The sequence below is a fragment of the Asterias rubens genome, unplaced genomic scaffold, assembly GCF_902459465.1.
Source record: "Asterias rubens unplaced genomic scaffold, eAstRub1.3, whole genome shotgun sequence".
Lineage (NCBI taxonomy): Eukaryota > Metazoa > Echinodermata > Asteroidea > Forcipulatida > Asteriidae > Asterias > Asterias rubens.
The window spans coordinates 1-15,921 of NW_022985818.1; the positions used below are offsets into that span (position 1 = coordinate 1).

The window sequence follows — 15,921 nt, forward strand, 5'->3', positions numbered from 1 at the left end:
CAGCCTTTTATTCAGAAATATTATCAAATATTTTGTTGTTGGGAAACAAATTTTCTTTGACAAATAGTCTACAACTTGACTATAAAGCAACTTGAAATTTACAAAAATTCAGGAAGTTCCTTACACCTGGCTCGACTGACCCTTCCTGAGTCGGACGAATATCGTCTCTGTCTCCACACTCCAAACGATGATCTCTCCGTCGAAACTTGCCGTAGCTAGGAGATTTGGAGGACAGTAGTCAACGGCTAGAACATCGTCCTTGTGCACCTGGCCACCTTTCCAACTTGTGTCACCTTTGACTAGTAACGTCTGCAGGGGTGGACAATGAATTATTTGCTCTCAAATGTACTCAGAAGTGCCTTTCAAACTTAGAAAGTTACAAGGAAAATTTGGTTTACCTTAACACTTTCCTTGCTCAAGCAAGTACATACACATAGTGTTACCGCAAACCAAATACAAGTTGATACGTCACCATGCAATGCCATAAATTCCATATAGCTTGAAAGTAGTTAAACATTTTGCGAAAAGAAGACTTTTTTTTTACTGATCTCCAGTTATAAGATTTCTTTTCTTTTTAACATATTTTCTTCATAAAAACGGGGATAAAAATTAAAAAATGCACAGCAAAATACAAATCAAATCAAATCTCTTCTAATCTAATCTAATCAATCATAACTCAATACCTACATCTGAGTCTCTGTCATTATAGAATGCAATCTTTCTGCTCCAGCTCACAGCGAGTAATCTAATCTTATATAATCTAATCTAATTCAATATAATCTAAACTAATCTAATCTAGTCTAATCTAATCCTAACTCAATACTCACATCTGAGTCTCTGTCATTGAAGAATTAAATCTTTCTGCTCCAGCCCACGTAAGTCTAATCTAATCTAATCATAACGCAATACTCACGTCTGAGTCTCTGTCATTATAGATTGCAATCTTCCTGCTCCAGCCCACAACGAGTAATCTAACCTAATCTAATATAATCATAACTCAATACTCATGGCTGAGTCTCTGTCATTATAGAATGCAATCTTTCTGCTCCAGCCCACGTAAGTCTAATCTAATCTAATCATAACGCAATACTCACGTCTGAGTCTCTGTCATTATAGAATGCAATCTTTCTGCTCCAGCCCACAACGAGTAATCTAACCTAATCTAATCTATAATCATAACTCAATACTCATGGCTGAGTCTCTGTCATTATAGAATGCAATCTTTCTGCTCCAGCCCACGTAAGTCTAATCTAATCTAATCATAACGCAATACTCACGTCTGAGTCTCTGTCATTATAGATTGCAATCTTCCTGCTCCAGCCCACAACGAGTAATCTAACCTAATCTAATCTATAATCCTAACTCAATACTCACGTCTGAGTCTCTGTCATTATAGATTGCAATCTTCCTGCTCCAGCCCACAACGAGTAATCTAACCTAATCTAATCTATAATCATAACTCAATACTCATGGCTGAGTCTCTGTCATTACTGAATGCAATCTTTCTGCTCCAGCCCACAGCGAGTCATCTAATCTAATCTAATCATAACTCAATACTTACGTCTGAGTCTGTCATTATAGAATGCAAGCTTCCTGCTCCAGCCCACAACGAGTAATCTAACCTAATCTAATCTATAATCATAACTCAATACTCATGGCTGAGTCTCTGTCATTATAGAATGCAAGCTTCCTGCTCCAGCCAACAACGAGTAATCTAACCTAATCTAATCTATAATCATAACTCAATACTCATGGCTGAGTCTCTGTCATTATAGAATGCAATCTTCCTGCTCAAGCCCACAACGAGTAATCTAATCCAATCTGATCCTAACTCAATACCCACATCTGAGTCTCTGTCATTACTGAATGCAATCTTTCTGCTCCAGCCCACAGCGAGTCATCTAATCTAATCTAATCATAACTCAATACTTACGTCTGAGTCTGTCATTATAGAATGCAAGCTTCCTGCTCCAGCCCACAACGAGTAATCTAACCTAATCTAATCTATAATCATAACTCAATACTCATGGCTGAGTCTCTGTCATTATAGAATGCAATCTTCCTGCTCAAGCCCACAACGAGTAATCTAATCCAATCTAATCCTAACTCAATACTCACGTCTGAGTCTCTGTCATCATAGAATGCAATCTTTCTGCTCCAGCCCACAGCCAGCATGCCTTTCTTCTTTCCAAGAGACACCAAACCAGTTATTTCCGCTTCGGCAATCGGTTCAAACTGGTTGATATTATGGCCGTTCTGAAAGTTCCACACCTATGTGGTATAAATACAATAACACCAGGTCAAACCATAAAAAAACTTCACAATAAAATCTTCCAGAAGACTCAGCTAGGGTCAAAATGTCAAGCCATTAATTGTTTTGTGCATAGATACCATAGGTCCTTTTGTTTGGTAATATTTTACAACTCAGGTAATCTATTTTTTTTAATGACAAAATTAATATGTGACTGGTTTACTTCCAACTAAAACTTGATTCCTATTGCTATCAATTTGAACGTGACAGAATTTGAAATTGTTAAAAATCTGGGAAAAAAATTTAAAATTGAAAAACCAATCAAGAAATTGAATTTGGGTTCAATAAAGTTCATAAAGCAGAAAAAAAATCAATAGAGTTTGTTTTATAGGGATTGGATATTTTTATTCACAAAATTATAGATATTTCAGGTACACTTTTTTATGGACGATAAGAATTGACAAAGCAAAGTTCAACCACAAACTGTATCACAATCAACAGTCCTTGATGCCCAAGAGTTTTTGCAGTTAGTTTTAATCGACAATCTTCTCTTTTTTCCGACTTATTCTGACTTAAGTTTACAATTTAATTAACTCTTCCACTACAAAATTTGTTGTGAAGCTGTGAAAGAATTGCTCTTTCGTTCAAATCATGGTAACTTCCAGTGGTGCGCCGTAGTAAAAGAGTTAAAAGCTTTAACCCTGCTAGTTTTTACATAATTCTCTCATTGCAACCGAGTCTATTATTTTATTTTATTTTTGTTGTCACCTGTTTGTCTTGTCTCCTTGTTTGTAGTTTGTTTGTCTAGACTGTATTCTACTGCAAGCCTTGACTTAATCTGACAGCCTCATGCTCTGTATATTTTGGTCTACATGGAATATCTCTTGATGAATTGAATTGAATTGAATTGAATTGAATTGAATTGAATTGAATTGAGTTGAATTGAAATGAAGAAGCAGTCCGACCATTACCTTGATTGCACCGTTTCTTGCACCAGTGATGAGTTTCCGTCCCGTTGTGTTGAATACCATGCAAGTGATCTCTTCAGTGTTATGAGCCTCCAGAATTGAGAAGGACTTTGACCCTGAGGTCAAATCCCACACCGTGATGGTCGAATCGTCCGCCCCTGTTGCCACCTAGAAGAAACAAAATGATAAGAATGAAGATACATTGGTTAATGGCCTCTGGTTGGACCGTTCTCCCACCGTTACTGCCCTCTAATAGCAAACTGCAATCATTTACCAACTGCCTGAAAACCTACCAGAACAGTTTCCATTAGACTTCTCTTCGTCACACACATACAAACTGATTTGTTAAGCCCTTTGAGAGCTCCTTTGGTCCTATTATGTGCTATATAAGAACAATTATTATTATTATCCTTGGCTTCACAAACAACACAAATTAAATGAAATAAATAAAATGTCATTGTTCTATCAAAACACTTGGATCCATTGTGCTGAATTCCTGGGTTTCAAAGAGTAAACAAAATCCATAAAATCAGTGACATTTTTCCCAACCTGTTTGAAGAAGGAGTTATAGATAGCGCAGCAGAGTTGCGTCTTGTGTGTCAGCGCCATCTTGTGATTAGCAAACTCCGTCTTGCCCAGTTTCAAGGTACCGATGTGATCACCGCAGCATGCAATGAGAGACTGTTGATGGAGGAGGAGACAACTTGTACCGTACTCTGGGGATCTAAGATGCTGAAGGCAGGGGAAACGGACTTGGAACGTCTGGAGACAGGAATACTCCTTCAAGTCCCATACTTTAATCACCTGTCAATAACAACAAAAAAGATCTTATGTCCGACATTGTTTACAAAACAAGTGACTCTCTGCATTTCAGGGTCTAGAGCCCACAAAGGCACAAGTTACTCCTTATTTTGTAAAAGTTTTAACTGCCAACAGCACCGCTTCTTAACGTTTGGTATCATTTTACCGATAGTGTTTTTTTAAAACCCTTTATTTGAAGTTTTTCTCTGTAAACAAAGTTATTTTATCTTAATGTATGCATAGTTTCAATTTAGCCTTTGGCTAGAAGTGCAGTGATTTAAATAACCAGAATAATATTAATAATAAAGACCTGTGTTTTTTCAACACATGGCTCTGGAGAGCACTGAGGTACAGTGCTTATCACACATTGGTGTAGGATAAAACCATATAATTATCTTAATCCAAGATGAAAATTAAATTAGAATTTCCAGAATCGATCGTACCCCATCTTTTGCATAACTGTAAAGCTGTGTAGTGACTTCGTTGATAGCCACGCCCACAACCGTCATCATGTGACCCATGAGGCATGCTGTGGCCCTCTCTTGAACGAATGGATTCCACAAATACACGTGGTGGTTGATACTGCCTGTTGCTATGACGTTTAGCGTCTTGTTGAAATCAAAACATTCGACTCCCTGAAAAGACAGAATAATTGTGAATGCAGTGGTAGACCATGGGGATGGGGGGGGGAGGGGGAGGAGGGGGGACACCCCCAGGTTGAGTGAAGTTACCCCCCCCCCCCAAAAAAAAGGATATGTTTGGTGCCAAATCAGGTACATATTTTACTTTTAACTTAGGCCCCTCTCACCTCCTTCTTCCACTTCCGCCAAAGGTATATACCGATTGTTAAAGCTGGGAAAACTTGGGCACAGCTAAAAGAAAAACGTACCCTGCATTAGAAATTGGCCCACTGAGAGTTTCTCTGAATTTCAACCACTCATGCCCTCCCCATCCCCCTGAAAGCCATTGAACCTTTTCGGTAAACAGTATTGTCCAGGGCCCACACTTGGTGTATCACAACTTATATATAAAATAACAAATCTGTGAAAATTTAGGCTCAATCGGTCATCGGAGTCGGGAGAAAATAACTGGAAAACCCACCCTTGTTTCTGCACGTTTCGCCGTGTCATGACATGTGTTTAAAATAAATCCATAATTCTTGATATCGAGAATTGATATTGTTTTAATGTTTTCGCAAAAAGTAAAGCATTTCATGGAATAATATTTCAAGAAAAGTCTTCACCATTACCTTCTGTAAACCCTGTAAGTTATTTGTAAATCTGTGAACTTTTTTTGTCTGTAGCGAAAGTGTCTCATGGCTTTAAAGGCAGTGGACACTATTGGTAATTACTCAAAATAATTATTAGCATAAAACCTTTCTTGGTGACGAGTAATGGGGAGAGGTTGATGGTATAAAACATTGTGAGAAACGGCTCCCTCTGAAGTGCATAGTTTTCGAGAAAGAAGTAATTTTACACGAATTTGATTTCAAGACCTCAGATTTAGAACTTGAGGTCTCGAAATCAAGCATCTAAACGCACACGACTTCGTGTGTCTAGGGTGTTTTTTTCTTTCATTATTATCTCGCAACTTCGATGACAGATTGAGCTCAAATTTTTACAGGTTTGTTATTATATGCATATGTTGAGATACACCAAGTGAGAAGACTGGTCGTTAACAATTACTAATAGTGTCCACTGTCTTTAAGCAAAGAGTCCCTATATGCCCTGACTTTATTTTCATTCCAAAAAGTTGAAATCTTCATAGTTGAGTTGCTATAAAACGTTTTCATCATTATTGGCCAAAGTACAACTTGCTAACATTTCTAATTTCCTTTCATTTCACCATTAGTTAGTGTTAGATTTATGTTGTTTTTTTTACAATCAAATTAATCCTCGTTCAAACAAAGGCGCTTGAAAACCAGCAAACTCATCTATTGATTTCATTAAAATTGTTAATCATTAACAGTCAAACCAGAATAGCGAGTCTGGAAATTAAATTCTGTTTGTTCCTGACAAAACCTTGGCACTTTTAGAACTAGTAAACAGATGGCTAAATAGTAACTAGAAATGTCAATTTCAAGTACACTATTAATATGCTGGGTTTTTTTTTTCGTTAAAAATAATAATAGACACCATTTTGGGCACCAACAATTTGTGGTTTTTCTATCTGAAAGCATTCATGCTATAAAGATGTGTTCGGGAAAAATAACAATTGTCTATCCCTCTTTGAAGTACCTACTACGTCCAATTTTTGTCACTATCCAAAAAAAGTTTGATGACGTTAACATTTCATGTCTGTCAATTTTGTGTACTTATAATTTTGAGTTCATTCCTGATTTTTTATGATATTCAATAAAAGCAGCAACTTTTTTTTAGACTAGTGGAAAATAAACCTCTTTGGAATGTATAGACCAATTTGCCTGCCAATTGTGTTTGATAATACTAAGTTTCAAATTTCACTCTGAATCTGAAAGAGCATCAAATAAAATGGCATTCGACACCATTTCAACGTGACTTTGGAGACTCATACTTTCCCCCAACTTTCATAGGACTCTATTTATTGGTAATGAGTGCATCAACAAACTGAATTTGACCTTGGAGCTCCTCTAAATTGGTGAATGTATGCTTTATCACATGGCAGTGTAATTTAAAAAAAAAGTTAGTGACTTGAAGTTTCGACCCTCTAGCAGAGTCTTTCTTGAAGGTTCTTTTAGCCTTCAAGAAAGACTCTCCTAGGGTTGAAAGTTCAGGCAATTAACTACTTTTGCATTTATAACATAGGTCCTTTTGGTTGGTAAGCAGTTTGCAATAGCTCATTTTGTTTTCTCGTAGAAAATAACTTCAATACAATAGCAGTATGTGTGAACTTTAACTTTGTGAAACTAATGTATATAATTGTTTGTTGTTTGTGTGGTGGTAAATAAAGGAACCTGTATAGCTTCCAAGCAAGAGAAGAAAAACAATAATTGTGTTGTATTCCCAGGAAAAAATTCCCATCGAGTCTTATTGATATTTTGAATGGGATTCAATGGGATCCCATTGTTTTAATGGGATTCAATGGGGTTCAATGGAGTTCAAACAAACCCCATACCCATAATAATAAAATAAAAATCTTCACCTTGTTGATCTTGAATGTGTAAGATTTCTTCTTCCCCTGCGTATCCATCAAGACGAGAGACGTCTTACTACTACCGCTAGATGACATGATGGAGTCATTCTCAGGGATGTACACCACCTTCCGTATCATCTCGCTGTGGACCCTTGAGATCAAGGTGTGTCTTACGTATCGCTGGTGATGATGCAGATTCTAAGAGTAGAAAAATTAGTTTGTGATTATTCTTTAATGTTATTGTTCTGGTTTATTCACTCATATTAAAACAAAAGGCAGGCTACCAAGCGCTTTCAGATGCTTGATTTCGAGCCCTCAAATTCTAAATCTGAGGTCTCGAAATCAAATTCGTGGAAAATTACTTTTTTTTCTTGAAAACTACGTCACTTCAGAGGGAGCCTTTTCTCACAATGTTTTTATTATCAAACTCTCCCCAATACTTGTTACCAAATGAGGTTTTATGCTAATACCTATTGTGAGTAATTACCAATAGTGTCCACTGCCTTTAATGACCTGACGATTGGACCCTTCGAGAAAGACTCAGCTAGGGTCGAAATGTCAGGTAAACTATTTTTTGCATTTATACCATAAGTCCTTTTGGTTGGTGGGCAGTTTGCCAAAGCTAATTCTATTTTCTCAGATAAAAGTCTGAAATATCTGAAATATCTTTAATAGCTTACATACCTGAGCCCATATTTTCTTGACTCCTTCCTTGTCCGTAAACGGCGTTTCAAACAGCCTCTCCAGAGGTTTGGTGAAATGGTAGAGATGGACGGAGCCATGATCATCGCCAGCGATGAGTAGAGACTCCTTGGTCGGGTTCTAAAAGGTGGAGGGTATCAAGAAATAGGTACAAGGAGTCAGATTTCAAGGTTGATAATAATAACAATAATTTATTGAATTAATATTGTGCTCTCTCCAGGACCAGCCTGTACGAGGGCGCATAACAGTAAATGCCATGAGAAAAGTTTACAAAAACAGTAGGTTAAAAAAAACAGTAAAAAGATTCGAGCAAAATAGAAATCAAACCCTTATAGACAAAAAAGGTGCATGGACACCATAAAATTTTAAAAACTGTAAAAACAATGCAACTTAGAAAAGTATCTGCACTTTTTAAGGGTAAAGGCCTACACAACGGTTTTGAGTGCCCTTGTTCAGGTGTCCCTTGGTCGACCCAGCAACTATTTCACAAATCTCTATAATGTAATTGCAGAAGTCCACATTTACAAGATTTTTGTGTTAGTTGTGCTTAAAGTCACCTGGAAGTGGTATTTTTTGAAAATAAAGCTTTTGTCACTAATATATGTGTTTTGATGAGTGGAATGTGAATAAACAGTTAACTAAGGTTTTAAAAAATCAGTTCTTATGTTATTTACAAATTTGAGAGTAGACCCCGACCCGAGAGGCACTGTTCGTGACGTCAATCGAGGCAGACTTTGCCTGTAATGCGTAGAGTAAACACAATTGCAAAGTACATGTACGGACCAAGTCAGGAGTTTGTATGTTTCAAAAATAATTTTGTTTTGTTTTTTCCGGCAATGCCGACCAGGTGTATTGCTGCTGAATGCAGAAAAACACTTTTTGAAATGTACCAACTCACGACTTGGACGTACATGTACTTTGCACGTGTGTTTACTACACGCATTGCAGGCAAAGTCTGCCTCGATTGACGTCACAAAAGGGGTAGGCGGAGTCAGCCCCCCAAACAACTTTATATATTTTTTAAACATATAAATCGTGACAAACAATTACTAAAAAAATTGTTTTATTGTTCGTAAGAATATACTCTTATGTTTGAAAGAAAAAAAATTCTATTTCCAGGTGACTTTAACTTATGCAATAACGGGCCTTGAATTTAATCCATGAAGGGGCACAGCAATTTAATCCATGAAGGGGCACAGCAATTTAATCCATGAAGGGGCACAGCAATTTAATCCATGAAGGGGCACAGCAATTTAATCCATGAAGGGGCACAGCAATTTAATCCATGAAGGGGCACAGCAATTTAATCCATGAAGGGGCACAGCAATTTAATCCATGAAGGGGCACAGCAATTTAATCCATGAAGGGGCACAGCAATTTAATCCATGAAGGGGCACAGCAATTTAATCCATGAAGGGGCACAGCAATTTAATCCATGAAGGGGCACAGCAATTTAATCCATGAAGGGGCACAGCAATTTAATCCATGAAGGGGCACAGCAATTTAATCCATGAAGGGGCACAGCAATTTAATCCATGAAGGGGCACAGCAATTTAATCCATGAAGGGGCACAGCAATTTAATCCATGAAGGGGCACAGCAATTTAATCCATGAAGGGGCACAGCAATTTAATCCATGAAGGGGCACAGCAATTTAATCCATGAAGGGGCACAGCAATTTAATCCATGAAGGGGCACAGCAATTTAATCCATGAAGGGGCACAGCAATTTAATCCATGAAGGGGCACAGCAATTTAATCCATGAAGGGGCACAGCAATTTAATCCATGAAGGGGCACAGCAATTTAATCCATGAAGGGGCACAGCAATTTAATCCATGAAGGGGCACAGCAATTTAATCCATGAAGGGGCACAGCAATTTAATCCATGAAGGGGCACAGCAATTTAATCCATGAAGGGGCACAGCAATTTAATCCATGAAGGGGCACAGCAATTTAATCCATGAAGGGGCACAGCAATTTAATCCATGAAGGGGCACAGCAATTTAATCCATGAAGGGGCACAGCAATTTAATCCATGAAGGGGCACAGCAATTTAATCCATGAAGGGGCACAGCAATTTAATCCATGAAGGGGCACAGCAATTTAATCCATGAAGGGGCACAGCAATTTAATCCATGAAGGGGCACAGCAATTTAATCCATGAAGGGGCACAGCAATTTAATCCATGAAGGGGCACAGCAATTTAATCCATGAAGGGGCACAGCAATTTAATCCATGAAGGGGCACAGCAATTTAATCCATGAAGGGGCACAGCAATTTAATCCATGAAGGGGCACAGCAATTTAATCCATGAAGGGGCACAGCAATTTAATCCATGAAGGGCACAGCAATTTAATCCATGAAGGGGCACAGCAATTTAATCCATGAAGGGGCACAGCAATTTAATCCATGAAGGGGCACAGCAATTTAATCCATGAAGGGGCACAGCAATTTAATCCATGAAGGGGCACAGCAATTTAATCCATGAAGGGGCACAGCAATTTAATCCATGAAGGGGCACAGCAATTAATCCATGAAGGGGCACAGCAATTTAATCCAGGGGCACAGCAATTTAATCCATGAAGGGGCACAGCAAATCCATGAAGGGGCACAGCAATTTTCCTCAGGTAAGGGGCACTCTTTTAGGACATTTTGGTCTTAGTGTTGGTTCATTCTCAGACTTCCACGTCTTGACTTCAACACTTGTTTTACAATAATCGGCTGACTTACTTTCTTATCATACCAGTAATCTAAACAGGAACATCCGGCAAAGCTGTCAGGGAAAAAAAAAGGGGGAAAAGAACCTGTAAAATTCCTAAGCAAAATTAGAAAATAATGTAAAATTTATTCCATAATTTATTATTTAATGATATTCCATTCGGGATACAGCATTGTATTTGGTTTAACCCTGACAACAAATCAGCTCAAATTATTTTCAGCATTTAAGCATCCATGGTAATTCACATAATGAAACACTTTGGGTGGTTTTATGTACTTTTAAGTAGTACAGAGCTGCATATTGAGAGAGTTGTGATATGGAGGGACAAGGTATTTTGGGGTCACATTTTATGGTTACTGTTATGGACGTCATTTTGGCTCAACCAAATGCAGTCTAGTCAGGCAACCCGTGTTCACCAATGCACTTTCGATGAAACAAACTAGCTTCCAATTTTTTTGCAACTTAATAGATGGCTCTGAGACACGACCATTGACAGTTCCCTCTTTGGGTGAAGGGTTGTTGAATGTGAACAACAGCAGAGCAAGTTGTTCCAAAAATCATGTTGCCTGGAAAATTTGCTACTTTTGGATAAGAGATGAAACCCCCTTGAGTTTACAAGACTCACACTCGATCTACATCACCAACAAGTGAAAAAGAAAGATTTGAAACAAGAGGCTTCAAGTAGTATTAGCCAGAGGAGAGTCTGTGGGTGTCTTTTGGACACCTTGTTTTGTCTGTCATCAGTGTCATTTACATGTCTCTGTAAGGGACAAATTTTGACACCATGGCTGAGTTCGGGCGGTGTGTTCTTGGCCCGAGTGGGCTGTTCTCACGCCCGAACGATGAGAACATGACCCGAGAATGATTCTCTCGGAAAAAGATCACACACCACCTTTCATCGGAGGTTTCGAGAACAACACTTTACAAAATGGCAGCACAACATCAAGAGAATAAGTAAATTAGATGCAAAATGACTCTCAAATAGATTGTTAAAGTTAATAATATTGATAAGTTGAAAGTTAATAGTCATCCCAAAGAAAATAATGGAAGTGTGGTCTCTTTTTTACTGTCGGGTTTCCAACTGTTAAAAAAACATCCTATTTAACTGACGAACCACGTTGTCACATGACCAGTACCGAACCTCTTTTCGAGGCGCTTTTATCACATTGTAGTTTGAGCGGATGAAACAAGAACAGCGATCCGTCTTGTTCTCTAAAATCCAAGAACACACCGCCCGAACTTGACCCCAGATAACGAGACCTTTACATCCCCACCAAGTGAAAAAGAAAGATTTGAAATACCATGCTTCCATCCATCATTTTGACTACAAGATAAAATCTTGTTGAGGCAGTTTGAAGACAGAGTAGAAAATAAGGTAAGAATATAATTGTGAAAACATTCTGAACTCTGGATAATATTTGATATGTCAAAAACTTATCTCCAAAAAACTCACCATACAAATGGAATTCCTCAAAGAATGTTGGGCAGGAGACATCCCAGAATCTAAGATCCCTCCCTGTCGAGCTAATGACCAGTTTGTTAGTGTTCCCCATGTATGTAATGTCAGTGTACCACGTCTTACAGCGCCTCTTAGATGCTCGAAGATCTTCCTTCTCATTCTTGATCTCGTAACTTTTCTCGATGTGAAGGAAGTGTGCATCGAGACAACAAAGGATTCCCTCCTGAAAATGAGACAATTTGTTTAAAGGAATGTTAGTGTTACAGAAATGGTAAGAAACAAAAATCGTGAAGATCACAGATTTAAATAAAACTTACACGGTCTGATGATGATGATAGCAGAAAACATCCCTTGAAACATTTTGTCATATTTGATGAGAAAAAAATAATCTAACATTGCGTTTGGAGTTTATTGTTCGCTGAGCGTTTTGTTCATATTTATTCTGGCAACGATGCATAGCAAAATTTGTAATTGGTTATTCACTATTCTCTCGTAACCCAGATGGCTAATCGATCTAAAACTTCTACGAGTTTGTCAGTTTATGTTTATCATGGTGGATTACATAAAGTGCTTACACTGCCAGCAACTGTTTTGTTAGAATAGAAACCCATTCTATAATGTTCTTTAAGACTGCATTTAACATGATCATCTTTAAAATGGCGAGATAATAGGGAGACTGCAAACATTTGGTCACAAGTTCGAACCCGCTCTAGCCTCTACTCTGGTCAAGTTGTCTTTGTTCAACCCCATAATTATTTTAAAATTTACTCTGTCATTTTCCCTTGTGATTTAATATAAATCAAATAAATTATTATTATTAATAAAAAATACAATTTAACAAAAAGTGTAAACATGCATCAGGGATCGGAAGTCTTGTTTTTTTCCCTCAAAAAATAGTTGTACAAAAATAGCAATCTTTATTTTAATATTTCTAAAACCAACAAATTATTCGTTATCCTCTATGCAAAAAATACCAAAATTAGTTATTTTTAGTTATGGATAACTTTCAGTATGGCGCCACCACTTTTTCATTCACTCATTTTTACAAAAAGGGATATATCAATCAGGTAAATAAGTTCCTATATTATTTTCTATCGAATGAAAAAGTGGTGGTGCCATACGGAAACTTTTCCGGTTATCAGCTTCTTATATATTAAGTTATATCATGTAATTTGCATTGATGAAAATGGTACCCAACATTAATATTTGCTTTTTCATAACTAAATGGTGGCACCTGTTCTTACCTTACTGAGTGTGACATATCGTGGAGGGTTACAGAGTGCAATAACACACTGGATGATCTCTTGCTGTAAATAGTAAAACAAACAACCATCTTATAAAGACCCACACAAATGTTCAAAAACAAAAAATCTTTAAGATACTTCCAAAAGAAAGGCATACCACCGTACACTTGTCCACTTCCCAGTTTGAGTTTTGTCAACAAACCCTTTACCAGTTGGACCGATCCACACTGTCCCAAAGGGATGTGAAGGTAATGATGTGAGGGGGAAGGCTGTACCATTCAAAGCACAGGGAAGATGAGGGACATTTTCAACACTAGACCTTTCCATTGATGGTTGGCGTGGGGTTGGGTTTTGGTCAGATGTTCTGACCAAAACCAACATTTTTTTTTGCAGACTTTCTTTTCGATTGAATAATATTATCTCACATGATGACAAAATTCACACTATTTTTATAGTTTTTCATCACTTGCCAAAAACTACGGAAAGGTCTACGATACTGTTTATAAATTAGGTTTTTCACTACATCTCCCAAAAAATGCATATTTTAATTTTAAATAGTGAAATTGATGAAAAATGCTCACTCTATTTTGTGTGATGTGTCGGATATTAGGTTCATAGGTCAAGGGAAGCTCTCTTTTGATGTTATCATTCTCACGATAATGCAGTAACATGTAGGTACAGAACTCATTCCAGTCCACCATGCCGTCTGCTGATGTATCAACCTGCCAAGGGGATAACAATTAGGAAATTAATTCGTTGATTGCTGGATAAAAACAAACAAGACAAACACCCCAACAAACACCCCAGCAAACCCAAAAGACAAAAACAAAACTAACACATCTAGCTCAAGGTGATTCCATTACTGCATGCCTTAAACAAATATTTTACCACCGTCGGACCCCGTTAGCATCCATACTGAATCAACAGACAAAACAGAAAACTAAGGAGCAGAGTTAAGCTTTTAATAACGACAATGAAAGTTGCATTACAGGGCAAAACAACGGAGACAAATTAAGCAGAAAATAATCAGTGAAATATTTAAAATTATCCAGAGAAAACAAACAAAAACAAAACCGCATGTATATCCTTGGAAATACTTCCGAAAGTTTCTCTGTGTAAAAGTTAGGTCAAATTCTTCCCTGTACATCGGACACCTCCCAAGCTCCATCCATAGTGGGCATGCTAATCTTTCTTGCCCACCCTCACCCTCCCCAACCAATGTCTTACTTCCATCCCAACCACACTCTCCTCCAGGAATCCTCACCTTAGCAAACAGATTCTCCATCTGGTTATCCCATGCCTTCGTCTAGAACATACTCTTTGTCATGTCTTTGAAGTCTTTCATCCTACTCCAGCCCACCCACACCCTCCCCTCCAACGTCTAACCCCCAACTCTCCTCTCATCCTCACCTTGGCAAACAGATTCTCCATCTGATTATGTCTTGCCGTTGTCTTGAAGAGCCTCTGTATCATCTCTTTGAACTCTTTCATCCTACTCTAGCCCACCCACACCCTTCCTCACCAACGTCTTACCCCCCCCCTCCCTCAGTCACCTTAGCAAACAGATTCTCCATCTGATTATGCCGTTGTCTTGAAGAGACTCTGTATCATCTTTGCGAACTCTTTCATCCTACTCTAGTCCACCCACACCCTTCCTCACCAACGTCTTACCCCCACTACCCCCACCAGAACCCCCCCCCCCCTCATCCTCACCTTAGCAAACAGATTCTCCATCTGGTTATCCCATGCCGTTGTCTTGAAGAGACTCTGTATCATCTCTTTGAACTCTTTCACGGTGACGTTACCCGACTCTCTCTTGATGATTCTACCGGGTGTAACGAAGCCATCAGGCGGCATGTCGTCTGTCGGTTCGTGGCGAGCGAACCGTCTCATCAGCTCTTTCAAGTGATGGAGTTTGATTTTATCTTCGAAGCGTAACGTGTCATCTTTTTCGATGCTTTGATGTGAAAAGTGAATGAAGAATAACTTTTTTAAATCATTGACAATCTCCTTTTTTTTCTTTACATGTTGCTCGTTTTATATTTTGCATGATGTTATTTTATCTCCTCAAAAAACTCGTACAATAACATAATAGGGACTTTTCGTTTTCGACGACGGATGGTTCTGCGACGGGTAAGATGACATTTGGCGTCATCTGCGCATGCGTCGGCTTTGAGGACGGTCGTCCCTCAATTTCTACGACAGTACTTTGGATGATTCTTCGTTGTGCTGAAAACGACAACGTTTAGGTGAACAACCGTCGCAGAACCATCCGTCGTCGAAAACGAAAAGTCCCTACTATTGACACACTATCCTAAAAATCGTATAGGCATTATTCAGTAAATTTGTATTTAGACAGTGGTATAGAACTAAGGGGGCCGGAGCCTAGTCACCCAAGAGATCTACAAAAATGAACATTATGAATTGAGAGGTATGGTAATGGCGACGTCACTAATTTTAGACCAAAAGTGTAAGACTTATTGCATGTTTGTTTAAAGACAGTAAGACACCATTGGTAATTGTCAACGACCAGTCTTCTCACTTGGTGTATCGGACATAATAATGCATAAAATAACAACACTGTGAAAATTTGAGCTCAATTGGTCGTCGAAGTTGCGAGATATGAATGAAATTAAGAAAAACCTTGTCACACGAAGTTGTGTAAT

At 38.2% G+C, this 15,921-nt stretch overlaps 1 pseudogene; it reads right to left on the reverse strand.

The window, feature by feature from the left end:
• Positions 1 to 124: 124 nt before the first annotated feature.
• On the reverse strand, positions 125 to 13,467 carry LOC117306731 (annotated as a pseudogene).
• Between the last annotated feature and the right edge of the window lie 2,454 nt (positions 13,468 to 15,921).